At 45.8% G+C, this 14,226-nt stretch overlaps 1 long non-coding RNA gene across 1 annotated transcript in view; it reads left to right on the forward strand.

Moving 5' to 3' along the window:
• Positions 1 to 14,226, forward strand: part of LOC139184217 (uncharacterized) — a 181,977-nt gene that overhangs the window by 132,785 nt on the left and 34,966 nt on the right. Inside the window, exon 2 of the long non-coding RNA XR_011567786.1 lies at positions 13,826 to 13,928. This is a non-coding gene — a long non-coding RNA (uncharacterized lncRNA). The remainder of the gene's footprint in view (positions 1 to 13,825; positions 13,929 to 14,226) is intronic.

The following is a 14,226-nucleotide window of genomic DNA, read 5'->3' on the forward strand; positions in this document are numbered from 1 at the left end:
ATGACTGAATGACTTCACTTTCACTTTTCACTTCCATGCATTGGAGAAGGAAATGGCAACCCACTCCAGTGTTCTTGTCTGGAGAATCCCAGGGATGGTGGAGCCTGGTGGGCTGCCGTCTATGGGGTCGCACAGAGTCGGACACGACTGAAGCGACTTAGCAGCAGCAGCAGCAGCAGAGCGAATGAAATGAACTGATGGTAATGCTATTTTTAGTTTGTTGAGAAATCTCCCTACTGTTTTCCACTGTGGCTGTGCCAATTTCCCCCCCCCCCATAATTTTATGTATTTATTTTCAGCTGTGCTGGGTCTTGGTTGCTCCATGGGCTTTCTCTAGTTGCAGAGAGTGGGGGCTACTCTCTAGTTTTGTCGGCTTGTCATTGCAGTGGCTTCTCTTGTTGCAAAGCATGGGCTCTGGGACTCACGGGCTTCCGTAGTTGCACAGGGGGCTCAGTATTTGAGGCTCCTGGGCTCTAGAGCACAGGCTCAGTTGTTGTGGTGCATGAATTTAGTTGCCCCATTGCTGGGAGCAGGAGCTCCGCCTGTGGCAAAAGTCATGAGGAAGGAGGCTCAGCATACATAAAGGCGGGATCGAGCCTCAGGAGTCCCCCTGGAAATTCTCGAGCATCTACCCCCAAAACCAGAGTCTGCCTACTTTCTGCTTTGTGCTCTTCACCTACACCTCTGACTTTACTGGGGGCTGTCCCCTACTACCTCTCTCTGAAAAAAAAAAAGAGTTAACTTACAGCTCCAGTTAATAAAGTTCCTGGGTGTGATAGTGTTTCAACCTACAAACTCCTTTGGAAGTCCTCTAGCCTGCCTGAATAGGTTTTTCCGGCCACATGTGATTGCTCAGAGCCTCCCAACTGTGAGAGGCAGGAGATGTTCTAAACTGTCTAAATACAGATTCCTTTGAGCAGTTAGAAGATTGATTAGAAATTGTATTGGTGAAGGGTTTTTCACTTGTTGGGCCAATGTTTGCTGCTAAGTCTCCATATCCCTTACCTGCTGTGTCCCTGGCAGTGTATTGATTAATATAATTGGTGTAAGTAGTAGCTTTAATGTTTGTAACCTTGGACCCTTGAGTTAATTCTTTTTCTTGTTATAGCCCACCACACCTTTGCTCTGTAGGAAGGCAGCTTTATCTAATGCTTTTGGAGGGTGGCGCCTGACTAATCACCTTTAGAGAAAAATAAGTTTTCTGAAGAAAGGGTCTTAAAATGTTAACAGGCCTCTGGGCCAGAAGATGATGCAAATCACCTAAACTTTTGCATATGATAAGTTTGCAGGAAGAAAGCCTGGCTTACTGCATGACTCTACCCCTTCCCCCATTATCCTTCATGCATAACTTAAGGTATAAAACTACTTTGGAAAATAAAGTTCAGGCCTTGTTCACCGAAACTTGGTCTCCCCTTGTCGTTCTTTCTCTCACCTTCTGGCTGAATTATTCAGCCTCTTTTCTCCACTAAATTTTCTCACTGAGCTATCCTTATTTAACCACTCTTTATGTCTTTAATTAACATTTAAATAAGCTGTTGTTTCCTGATCGCCTATGCCCTCTCCCCTTCGAATTCCCTGGATCCACCAGGGCTGGACCCCGGCACCCCATGGAGTGTGGGATCTTCCTGGACCAGGGATCAAACCCAAGTCTCCTGCATTGGAAAGTGGATTCTTTACCACTAAGCCACCAGGGAATTGCTGGCTCTGCCAATTTACATTTTCACCAGTGAGAGTTCCCTTTTCTCCACATCCTCACAAACATTTGTTGCCTAGTCCTAATTTAAAATGCAAGAAAAGGGGTAAAATTTTCTCCTCATAGAATACCACAAGGAGTTGTTACACTGCATGCAAAGGCACTTGTGTGTCCATGGTGTTTATTGGCAAGTGGTTTCATTTGTGGGAAGGTAGTCATTTTGACCATTTAAATCTATTTGTCTATTTGGCTGTGCCAGGTCTTAATTGTTGCATGCAGGATCTCCAGTCTTTGTTGTGACATGTAAGATTTTTAGTTGTGGCATGCAAACTCTCAGCTGCGGCATGTGAGTTCTAGTTCCCAAATACTGAAAGAGAAACTCCCCAGGTCAGTAGGTGCCCAATATGCTACTGGAGATCAGTGGAGAAATAACTCCAGAATGCTGGGAGGGATTGGGGGCAAGAGGAGAAGGGGACGACAGAGGATGAGATGGCTGGATGGCATCACCAACTCGATGGACGTGAGTCTCAGTGAACTCCGGGAGTTGGTGATGGACAGGGAGGCCTGGCGTGCTGCAATTCATGGGGTCGCAAAGAGTCGGGCACGACTGAATGACTGATCTGATCTGATCTGAAGGATCAAATTCATGTCCCCTGTTTGGAGAGCATGGACTATCAGCCACTGGATGACTGGGGAAGTCCCTGAGCATTTTAAAAATGAGCAATTCTCAACTAAGACATGCTGGTGGGAAACAGACAAATAACTGGGTATTTTGGATATGGCAGCCTCTCTTCTTTCCTGATGCCCCTTTGAGGAAGGACATGGAAGTTTGGTCCATCTCCCAAGTAGATACAGCTCCAGGGAGTGTCCAGGAGAAGTGACATTTAACTGAAGACTCTCCTTGGCAATTAGAAGAGAGACATACCTTTATACATCTTGTTCTTCTCTCTAGAGTAATTCTTCCTTGCAAACTACCTTTTGTACCTTTTTTTAAATCACAAATCTCCAATATTAAAACAAAACAAAACAAAACTCTTACTCTGCCATTTCACCCTCACCCTGTACTTGCACAGCTGCTGCTGCTGCTGCTAAGTCGCTTCAGTCGTGTCTGACTCTGTGCGACCCCATAAATGGTAGCCCACCAGGCTCCCCTGTCTCTTGGATTCTCCAGGCAAGAACACTGGAGTGGGTTGCCATTTCCTTCTCCAAGGCATGAAAGTGAAAAGTGAAAGTGAAGTGTCTCAGTCATGTCCGACTCTTCGAGACCCCATGGACTGCAGCCTACCAGGCCCCTCTGTCCATGGGATTTTCCAGGCAAACTTGTACAGCTACACTCAGCAAAACCTAGCATAATAAGGTGTGTTACTGGTTTCCCTCATCCTCCCCTGTCAATGAAATGGGGGTAGACTCAATTAAGGTCTCCATTTACCATATTCCTGGTGGAATCCAGCTGGTAGTGGTGGTGGAATTCCAAATAGAAAGGGGTTGGGTTATGACTCACTAGGGAAACAGTGGGTCTTAAACACAGTGGGCTTTTAACATTATGACCTGCATGTCTTTTTAAAAAAAATTAAGTTATTTTATAAAATTTTAAAAGTTACTTTCCATTTACAGTTATTATATTCTCTGTGCTGTACCTAGATCCTTGAGCCTGTCTTACACCCAACAGTTGGTACTTTCTAACCCCCTCTGTTCCTCCCCCCACCCCCCTGCCATTTCTCCCCGCTGGTATCCAGTAGTGTGTTCTCTATATCTGTGAGTCTTCTGCTTTTTTTGCTCGATTTACTAGTTTGTTGTGTCTTTTAGATTCCACATAGAAGTGATATCACATAGTGTTTGTCTTCCTCTGACTTACTTCACGTAGCATGCTGTTCAGTCGCTCAGTTGTATCCAGCTCTTTGTGACCCCATGGACTGCAGCATACCAGGTTTCCCTGTTCTTCTCTATTTCCTGGAGTTTTCTCAAACTCATGTCCATTGAGTTGGTGATGCCATACCACAATCTCATCCCTCTCTCAGCCCCTTCTCCTTCTGCCCTCAATCTTTCCCAGCATCATGATCTTTTCCAATGAGTCAACTCTTGGACCTTCAGCATCAGCGTTAGTCCTTCCAATGACAGGGTTGATTTCCTTCAGGATTGACTGGTTTGATCTCCTTGCAGTCCCAGGGACTCTCAAGAGTCTTATCCAGCACCACAGTTTGAAACCATCAATTCTTTGGTGGTCAGCCTTCATTATGGTCCAACTCTCATATCCATACCTGACTACTGGAAAAACCATAGCTTTGACTATACGGACCTTTGTCAGCGTGATGCCCTCCAAATCCATCCACACTGCTGCAAATGACAAATTTTTGTTCTTTTTTTATGGCTGAGTAGCATTACATTGTGGGTGTGTGTATGTGTATGGGGCTTCCCAGGTGGTGGATAAAGCAGATGAAGAATCCGCTTGCCAATGCAATAGACACTAGAGACACAGGTTTGATTCCTGGGTCAGGAAGATCCCTGGAGTAGGAAGTGGCAACCCATTCTAGTATTCTTGCCTGGAAAATTCTATGGACACAGGAACCTGGTAGGCTACAGTCCATGGGGCCACAAAGGATCAGATGTATATATATCCCCCACATCATCTTTACCAAGTCATCTGTTGATTTCTGGTTTCTGTCATCTGCCTGGTTTCTTTTCAGGTAGTAACTGAAGAATCTCTTCTCTTGGACTAATCAGCTTTCCAAAAAAAAAGAGTTCTCTGATCTCGCGCTTGGTTTTGGAGCCCATATTCTAAGAGCTAAGAGCCTTAACTTTTGATCAGGGAGGACTTTGTTCTCAGCCTGTTCTCTGCTCATGTTACCTCTTGCAGAATCTTAATTTCAACTCCTGCCTGGTTTGGGGAATGGAAGTTCCATGTCTGCACTGGTTGGGGGAGGGGACCTGGCTCAGACTTTGCAACACCTTTTTTCCAGCTCTACTCTGTGGACCCCCATTTTCAGAGTTACTTGGTGCTTCTGATTCCCAAGCCTCTGAGAGCTATTGGTAGGTACTGCCTGGATTCATGTTGGTTTCTCACCCTGCAGGTCCTTAGCAGAAAGAAGAAAGTGAAATGTAATCCAGTTACGCTTCCTTTATTTCTTTTCCATTTTCTTAAGTTTTGTTGACTTTTCTTTGGCTTTATTTCTCTCCCTTTTGATTTGTTCTTGAGGATTTATACCTTTCTACTCTCTTAACTCATATTCTAGTGGGAATTGAGGAGAAAGTGGAGATATATATATCAATCCATCTCATTTAATTGGAGGTTGACTTGATTCTCTTTTTATGTTTCAAAAGTTAAACAACTGTCTGTTGTCGTTGGTTATGTGGGTCTTTCAGGCTTTCATTAACCAGAATCATTTGTTTCCATCCTGGAGGACCCATAGAGATTTCTTTTAGGTTTCAGATTTTTGTCTTTAGAAGATTTTCAGTCAAGCAGCTGACACTTTCCCTATTTTCAAAGCTTGCATGTGTGAGCAATGCACCCGTTCAAGAGAGAAGGGGTAGAAAGTCTTATTAGTCTGGACTTGTCAGCCCAGATCAGGGGGCCTTCTATCTGCCCAGGAAATCTGCCATAGAATGATGCTGAGCTATCTTAGTTATTAAAGAACACCTGCACATCTCTCAAATCAGTTCTCAGCTCCCCTGCGCTCTGAGTTTCTGTATCTACAGTCATTAATATCATCTCTGGGTGTTTTCTCTGCTTCTCTGGGGTGCCATGTTGATCCCTTTCCTTGGCCCTCATGGCTCTTTCATCACTCAAAACATACAGCTGCTCTATTCTAGTGTGGCAGTTTCCTTACACCATTTCAGTTCTTCCTACTTCATAGGCTCCACAGCTACGGAGGATTTTAGGTATCACCTAGTAGCTTCAAATTTGTAGTCTACAGATCAAAAAGAAGAATTTTCTTTCAACAGAATCTTGGGGCAGAGCCTGCCACATGAATCAGGTAGAAGGATAGCTGCTGTGGGTAATGCAGGCGAGGGAATCTGCCGTCCCCATCCTGACCACATCTCCCTAGGGAGATGGACTGACCGTGCTTGATCCCATTTAACTCTCCTCTTGAATGTAAGAGGCTGAGTCCCTGAGAGGGGGAATAATTTGCAGAAGGTCGTGTAGAGGATTAGTTCAGGACTCGAATCAAGTCCTCCTTATACTTTACTGCTGCCTTTAGATCCACAAATGATGAAGCCTGGAGGGTGATTGTAGAGACTTTCAAGTGAGTGATCAAACAGTGGCTGCCTTCTATTAGTCTGACTGCCCCTTTTTTCAAAGCCTCAGAAGTCTCCACTGCATCCATAGTTTTGCATGAAAAAATCATAAATAATAATTCTCACAGAAATGGCCTCCTTCCTGCCCCAGAATTGGTGTCCTGCTGGCTTGTTAATTTTAGTTTGGGAGTCAGAGACCTAGTGACAACTGCTCTCATGCAGGGCTCCTTGGCTGTTCAATAAATGCTAATAAACCATAAGCGGGAATCCTATCACTGCCGCCCAAACTGAAATGCAAAAACAAAAATGACTTTGGTCTGAATTGGATTTGAAAAGGCTGAGAGAACAGGCTTTGAGTGTGCCGTGGAAATGCCAGTTGAATATTAATTATAGCAGCAGTGCCGGCCCAAGGAAGGTGCAATGCAGACGAGATGCTTCTGGCTATGGAATCCAAGTGTGGCTTCACACAGAGGCCAGGGAGCCTCTGGTGGTTTTCTGTAGCTCTCCTGGTGTTCAGAAAGGTCTTTCTGGTCTTCTCATTTGCTCATTTTCTTTATTCCTTAGACTCACCAGGATGACTCAGCCAGGAGCTATCTTAGGGGTAGGTTTTAATTAGTGACTTGGGGATTCTGGAAGTGGCAGCAATGTAGGTGGGGGCTCTATAACCTCTTTGCCCCACTGATTATTCCCCACATTCCAGGGATGGGATGTTTGGGTCCAGGATGAACCAGACATGGAATTATTGGGTTAGCCAAAAATTTATTCAAGTTCTTCCATAGGATGTTACAGAAAAACCCAAATGAACTTTTTGGCCAACCCAATATAACAGATCCCTTTAATGCACCAGGTGTCTTAGCCTCCTGTTTGCTTCCACCCCAACACACACAGCATTAATGGCATGGGGGATAGAGGTTTGCTGACTGAGCCATAGGCAATAGATAATGTCCATATATCTCATCCCACCTAGGTAAACTTTTAAATTATGTATCCTGAAGAATTTCCTACAGCTCTAACTGCCCCATAGATTGTGTAGCTAATTGTTTCTTTCCACTTCAATTGGGAGCCTCCTGGTAGGCTGTATGTTTTGGTGCAATTACGTTGCCTGGACCAGGGCTGAGGCTATTTTAGCCACCCAAGGGGTGTGCTAATTGTTCTGAAGTGTGTAGCCTGGGGTGCCCCTCATTGCTGTAGTGGTTTTAATGGAACTTCTAATTAAAAATAAGCAGTGAGACGGGGCTGGGTGCACTCCTCCCACATCAGGGGTTCAGGCAGGCCCCTTTGTGCACAATAGTGTGAACGCGCCCATGGTGGGAGCCAGCTAGGGCAGAGATTGATGTGCCTCTGGTGCGGTTTGTCTACAGGCTTGGTGCAGGCTGTTTGAGCTATAATTAGAGCGGGGCCAGTGTCAGCGTGGCAGCCAGTTCTTCTCCTATGCTCTGTGTCAGTGTTTGGATGGGGTGCCTGTGGAGGAACTGGAAGGGGAGGAGGCTGGAAAGTTTAAGTAGCTGGAGGTACAACCTGAGACTCCGAGGGAGTTTGTGAGACAGGAGTATTCTGGAAAATCATATGCCTTGCATGTCACATTCCCAGAGACCAGGCTATCTTGGTTATTAATTACAGTGTACTGGGAATCTGATCTGGGTTTGGAATACTTAGTTCTGTCTCTTGTTAACAGTGCATCTTTGGGGAGATGGCTTAACTTTTCTGAGCCTCAGTTTGTTTATCTACAAAATGGGGATAAAAATACAAATTAAGTTGGGTATTTTGGCATAATGGACATAGAAATCAGGAATGCCTGCACCCCACGTGGGCAATCGCTTCTGCTCTTTGTGGGCCTCCACTTCCCAATTCCCTCACTCTCTTGTCCTAGTCTAGTGCCACAAGGAGCATTAGCAGGATGGGAACAAGGATAACTTATTTATAACTGAACCCCATGAGCCAAAGTAGGAGAAAGAAAATGGAACAAATGAGAGGTTGGCTTACTCCATGAGATGAGCCTCAATTTAGTGTGCTGGCTGACCTCATGGAAGGAGGAAATGCAAGAGAGAGACTGTATCTCCTTTAGGACATAGGCCCTCAAGAACCACTGATTTGTCTGGCACTTTGACCTTTGTGTCATCCTCTGGTCTTTGCCTATAGTGGGGGCAAGAGTGGGAAGACAAGACAGAGATGTCATGGCATGGGAGAGGCAGAAGAAATACTCCCTCTCTCTCTGCATCCTAGATTTACAGTCAGGATTAGAAGGTAGAACATTCTTATGAGCTAGTCTGCTACTGTCACTGACCCTAGAATGACCTAAAGTTGAATCCTTCATGACCTGTGATATCAGGCTCGGATAATCTGTCGGGAATGATTAGAAAAAGAAAAAAGAAAACCCATGAGAACCTAGAGGTGAGTCTGTATTGAGTTCTGTAAGTGGTCTGCAAAGAGATTTGAAAGTCCCATGACTAGGGAAATCTTTATGGAAGAAGTGGTTGAGAGATCTGAATTTGAACTATGCGTTTTGAGCAGGTGCTCTAGGTAGAGAATGTGGCCTGATCAAAGGCACAGAGGTTGTTTAGGATGGCAAGAAACCTGTTTGCCTCAGTCACAGGCTCTGAGCTTGGTGAGGAAGGTCATGGGCACGCAATGGAGGCACAGTGAACGCCTGATTCAGGAGTTGGGGCATAAATCGAGCACACGGCTCTTTCTTATCTCCTTTGTTGTTCAGTTGCTCAGTTGTGTCTGACTCTTTGTGACCCCATGGACTGCGGCATGACAGGCTTCCCTGTCCTTCACCATCTCCCAGAGCTTGCTCAAACTCATGTCCATGGAGTTGGTGGTGCCATCCAACCATCTCATCCTCTGTCATCCCCTTCTCTTCCTGCCTTCGATCTTTCCCACCATCAGGGTCTTTTCCAATGAGTCAGCTCTTTGCATCAGGTGGCCAAAGTATTGGAGCTTCAGCTTCAGCATCAGTCCTTCCAATGAATATTCAGGACTGATTTTTCTCAGGATTGACTGGTTTGATCTCCTTACAGTCCAAGGGACTTTCAAGAGCCTTCTTCAACACCACAGTTCAAAAGAATAAATTCTTCAACACTCAGCCTTCTTTATGGTCAAACTCTCACATTTGTACATGACTACTGGAAAAACCATAGCTTTGACTATATGAACCTTTGTTGGCAAAGTAATGCCTCTGTTTTTTAATTTGCTATCTAGATTCGTCATAGCTTTTCTTCCAAGGAGCAAATGTATTTTAATTTCATGGCTGCAGTCACCATCTGCAGTGATTTTGGAGCCCAAGAAAATAAAGTCATTCACTGTTTCCATTGTTTCCCTATCTATTTGCCATGAAATGATGACACTGGATGCCATGATCTTAGTTTTTTGAATGCTGAGTGGTTTTAAGCCAGCTTTTTCACTCTCCTCTTCATCAAGAGCCTTTTTAGTTCTTTCTGCCATAAGGGTGGTATCATCTGTATATCTGATGTTGTTGATATTTCTCCCAGCAATCTTGATTCCAGCTTGTGCTTCATCCAGCCTGGCATTTTGCATGATGTACTCTGCATATAAGTTGAATAAGCAGGGTGACAATATACAGCCTTGATGTACTCCTTTCCCAATTTTGAACCAGTCCATTGTTCCATGTCTGGTTCTAGCTGTTGCTTCTTGATGTGAATACAGGTTTCTCAGGAGGTAGGCCAGATTGTCTGGAATTCCCATCTTTTTCAGAATTTTCCCGTTTGTTGTGATCCACACAGTCAAAGGCTTTAGTATCTTATCCTTTAGATTCCTTCCCTGCCACCTGCTTACTTTCCCTGTCCCTACCTTCCAAATATGTTTGTGGTTTGCTAATACTTAGCTGGGAGAAGGCAATGGCACCCCACTCCAGTACTGTTGCCCGGAAAATCCCATGGATGGAGGAGCCTGGTGGGCTGCAGTCCATGGGGTCGCTAAGAATCAGACACAACTGAGTGACTTCATTTTCACTTTCCACTTTTATGCATTGGAGAAGGAAATGGCAACCCACTCCAGTGTTCTTGCCTAGAGAATCCCATGGATAGAGAAGCCTGGTAGGCTGCAGTCCATGGGGTCGCACAGAGTCAGACACGACTGAAGTGATGTGGCAGCAGCTAGTCAGCAGGTTTTCAATCCATTCTTTAAAAATAAGTTTGTTTATTTATTTAGTTTTGCCTGTGCTGGGTCTTCACTGCTGTGTGGACATTTTCTCTAGTTGAGGTGCTCAGTCTTCTCATTGCCGTGGCTTCTTTTGTTGTGGAACACCGTCTCTAGTCTTGTGGGCTTCAGTCATTACACTCCCAGGTTCCAGAACACAGGCTCAGTAGTTGTGGTGCATGGGCTTAGTTGCTCTGAGGCATGTGGGGTCTTCCTGGACTAGGGATCAAACCCAAGTCCCTACTTTGGCAAGTGGATTCCTTACCACTGAGCTCCAAGGGAAGCCCTTTAATTATCCTTTTGAAGAGCTGATTGGCCTGGTTTCAAACACATCAACTCAAAAAAAGATTTCTTATTGATAGCTTGAGTGAAAGCTTCAAGGGCATTTAGGAGTCAAATGAGTACATGTTCTTCCAGAAGAGAATCACCAATTTGGAAATACGTAAAGACCTGAGAAATCTCCTGGCCAACCTCTTTATTTCATACACAGAGAATAAGAGGGAAAAAAAGTTTCCCAGTAAGAAACTTGTAGTTTTGGGAACCAGATCTCTTGTCTCTAAATTTATTCAGGGCTTTTTCAGTGGGTTGTAGAAGGAATGTAGCCTAGAGGTTAACATTTTGGGCCCTGGAATTGGGCATCTTGGGTTTGAGTCTTGGCTCTTGGCCACATAATTGCCTGTTGACTTTGGGGAGAGCCTCAGTTTATCCATCTTTAAAATGGGACAAGAAAGCCAATTTGTTATCTGCAGAGAACAAAAAAAAGGGTATACATTCCATTTGTCCTATTGTACAAGAGCAGTCTGATGTGTAGGCAAGGGTTGATGTTAAGGGTCTTTTAAAGAAAGAGCCTCTTGGCCAAAGGTATTCATCTCCCCCTGTGCCTTACCACCCTGCATGAAGAACTCCTGTGTCTGTTGCTTCTTCTGTTTTAACCCCAAACTGTTGTTAAAATAGATGAATTAACAAGATGGGATCTCACATTAGGTCATGATGTTCATTAATACTGTGGTCTGAATGACATCCTCCAGTTTATCCTGAGCCAGTTGATGGATGGTGAGGCTAGGAGGGTGACCTGAGGGCCTGCTTGGAAGGGCACCATGGACCCATTTGGTAAATCACCCTTTGAGGGTACACGGGTACCCCAGAGGTTCCATTTTCAACATGGAACAGATCTTCTAATCACTGTCCTCTAGCCACCAGGGCCAATTGAGGGTGGCAGAGGTGACTCTCAACCTCTAGCAAGTTCACGTTTCTTCTTTCGGCCTTGTATCCCTCTCTGGTTCCGTGCTCTTTAAAAAGAGGACAACTTTGCTAGAAACCTAGCAAGCATTAAGTTCCCTGTACTCTCTTCTTGAAAGCTAAGTCTTCCTGATAGTCTTTGTAAATATTTATGTATGTATTTGCTGCATTGGGCCTTAGCTGTGGCGCGTGGGATCCTCATTGCGGCGTGTGGGCTCTTCCGTTGCGGCACATGGCATGCAGGCTCCAGGGCACAGTTGTGGCGTTGCAGGCTTCTCCGTGCAAGCTCAGTAGTTGTGGTATGTAGGCTTAGTTGCCCCGAGGCATGTGGTATCTTAGTTCCCCCAACCAGGGGTTGAACCCTCATCCCCTGCAGTAGAAGGCAGATTCTTAACCACTGGACCACAAGGGAAGTCCTGCTAATCTGTTATAAATGGGGAAAGCAAATGTGCCCTTCTCTTTACATTTTTGTCTTTTGCATCCAGTAAAAGGGACAAATGATGCTTTGTGTGTGTGTAGAGGGGGACGGGGAGGAGAATGTGAGTTCTCTTAAAGGCAAGATTTGAGGCTCAGAAGCTGCAGTTGGTGGGGCTTCAGAATCCTGTTTCTGCTTCTGAGGACCAGAGAACTCAGAGGTGACTTCTCACTGGAAGAGGCCCATCCTTCACCCCCAGGCAGCCCTTTCACAAATGGGGTGATATGAAGAGTTCTGGATTGATTCCATAGTCAGACAGATCTAGGCTGGCTCACCAGCTATATGGTCTGATATTTTTAAATTTTACCCTTTAGGGTTAATCTTCTCTTTTTTAAATGTCCAAGCAGTTCTGGAAAGGACTGCCAGTTAATCTCTTGCTATTGGTTGAAGAGTTCTCCTTGGGGAGTGTCAGGAAACCCCAATTCCAGTCTCTGTTCTAACTCCAGATTATGGGGTGACCCTGGGGAGAGCCACTTATCAATCATCTGAGTTTTGTCATCTGCATCTACAGGAATCTCTCCCACCTCATCGTGTGGGAACATAGGTGAGTTCGGATAGGAAGGGCTCATGACACGGAAGAAAAATCACTTTTCCTCAAAGTTGAGTCAAGTGTCTGTCAGGCAGTCTCCCTTTGTTGCACCGTGATCTGAAGAAGGCTCCGAGGTGCCTCCCTGGTGCCTCCCAGGTCAGCATCCCTCACATGCCTGAGACCACCTTTCCCCAAGCCTGACCTGCGAGGAGCTGGCTCCTCTTGTAGCCTGCGAGTCAGGGGAGAGCTGGGGGCTGTTGAAATGTGGGCAGAGGAGGGGCATAGGGGCAGTGGTGTGCATGGTACTGGAGCTTGTCTGGGTGTTTTATTTATATAGTAAGCAGTTGTGTTTATGGAGAAGCATGGAGGTACTGATGGAGGTTACTGGAGAGTGAAGCTCCTTTTTGTCCATCCGTTAGCACTTGGAGTGAGCTGACAGTGATGAGGAGAGGTGTCCTGCCTCGGGCTCCCTCCTGACAGCTGAAATGGTGGCTGCCCTGCCGCTTCCTTGGGTGTTTGCAATTCTTTAGTACCTACTTATCTGAGAAAGGCAACCTGGGGCCTCAGTGGGGCTTAGGGTGTCCATTATCTTCCCAAATGGTTGCTGCCTTCCTGCCTTCTACACTCACCCCGAGACCAGTCCCCATCTATGATTTTCCTCAACAGCAAGAGTTACCATATTACTGGGCTCTGCCATGTGCCAAGCCCTGGGATTGCATCAGAGAAGATCACAGACTGCCTCCTGGTGGTATCTTCGTGTGTGTGTGTGTGTGTGTGTGTGTGTGTGTGTGTGTGTGTGTGTGTGTGTTGCACATGCACAAGACTCAAACAACTTCACCAGTAGTAAATTGATTTACCAGGGGTCCTTCCCTTACTGTAACCAGCATCCCCCAAATAGTTTTTAGAATCACAGGATGTTGGAACCAGTCCAGTTCCTGTCCTGAGTGTTTGGGGAATCTGAGTGAACCTCACTTTGAGGTTGAAACTTGGGGAAGCTTTGTCCAGAGTCACAGCAGAAACTGTGGGCAGAGCTGGAGTGGTAGGCCTGTCCTCTGACTTCCGGCTTGGCTCCCCCAGGTCCTGTTATCCCTGCTGTGGCTGCAGGAGGAATGCAGCGGTGCCTCTGCCAATGCTAGATGCTAGGTGGCACCAGCACACCTTGGAACAGAAAGGCTCCCATCTAGCTTCTATCTGAAAATGTTTGAATCCTCCAGTGTGGGCAGCCTGGAGTCCTGGCTGAGCGCTCTCCTCTCCTAAGGCCCTCGTGAGGCCTGCCTGCCTGGAGGGCCACCCCAGATCCCAGTCCCGTCTCCTTCATCCAGGGAACCCATCCCAGATGCCTTGGGGATCGGTTTGCTGGCTACCTGGAAGAATTCACTCCTGTGTGACTGGTTTCTTCTGGGGGCTCTCTGTGCAGACTGGAAAGTTCTGCTGGGTGATCTTTCCAACTACTCTGCTGAGTTCTGAGCCAAGTTCTTTGCGGTTTCTGTTCTTTCAGGACATTGTTGCCATGCAACAAGGCTGGCTGATGCCACTGAGGATGAGAGGCAGTGTGGAAGGAGACGCCAGCCACCCAGGCCAAATTGCCCCCTTGCAGCATCGTGAGTATGTGCGTCAGTTTTGGGGTGGTTTGTTATGTTGCAGAAGCTGATTGAAATAGGAGAGAACAGCGCAGTAGTCTCTCCTTATCCATGATTTTCCTGTCCATAGTTTCAGTTACCTGTGGTCAATCTTGGTCCAAAATACTAGAAAATTCTAGAAATAACTTATAAGTTTTAAATTGCATGCTTTTGTGAGTGGTTTGATGAAATCTTATACCTTCCCACTGTGACATGAATCATCTCTTTGTCCAGTGTGCCCACATGGCATATGCAACCCCACTGCTGGTCCCAGTATCAC

Source organism: Bos indicus, chromosome 7 (genome assembly GCF_029378745.1).
Source record: "Bos indicus isolate NIAB-ARS_2022 breed Sahiwal x Tharparkar chromosome 7, NIAB-ARS_B.indTharparkar_mat_pri_1.0, whole genome shotgun sequence".
In the NCBI taxonomy this organism is placed as follows: Eukaryota; Metazoa; Chordata; class Mammalia; order Artiodactyla; family Bovidae; genus Bos; species Bos indicus.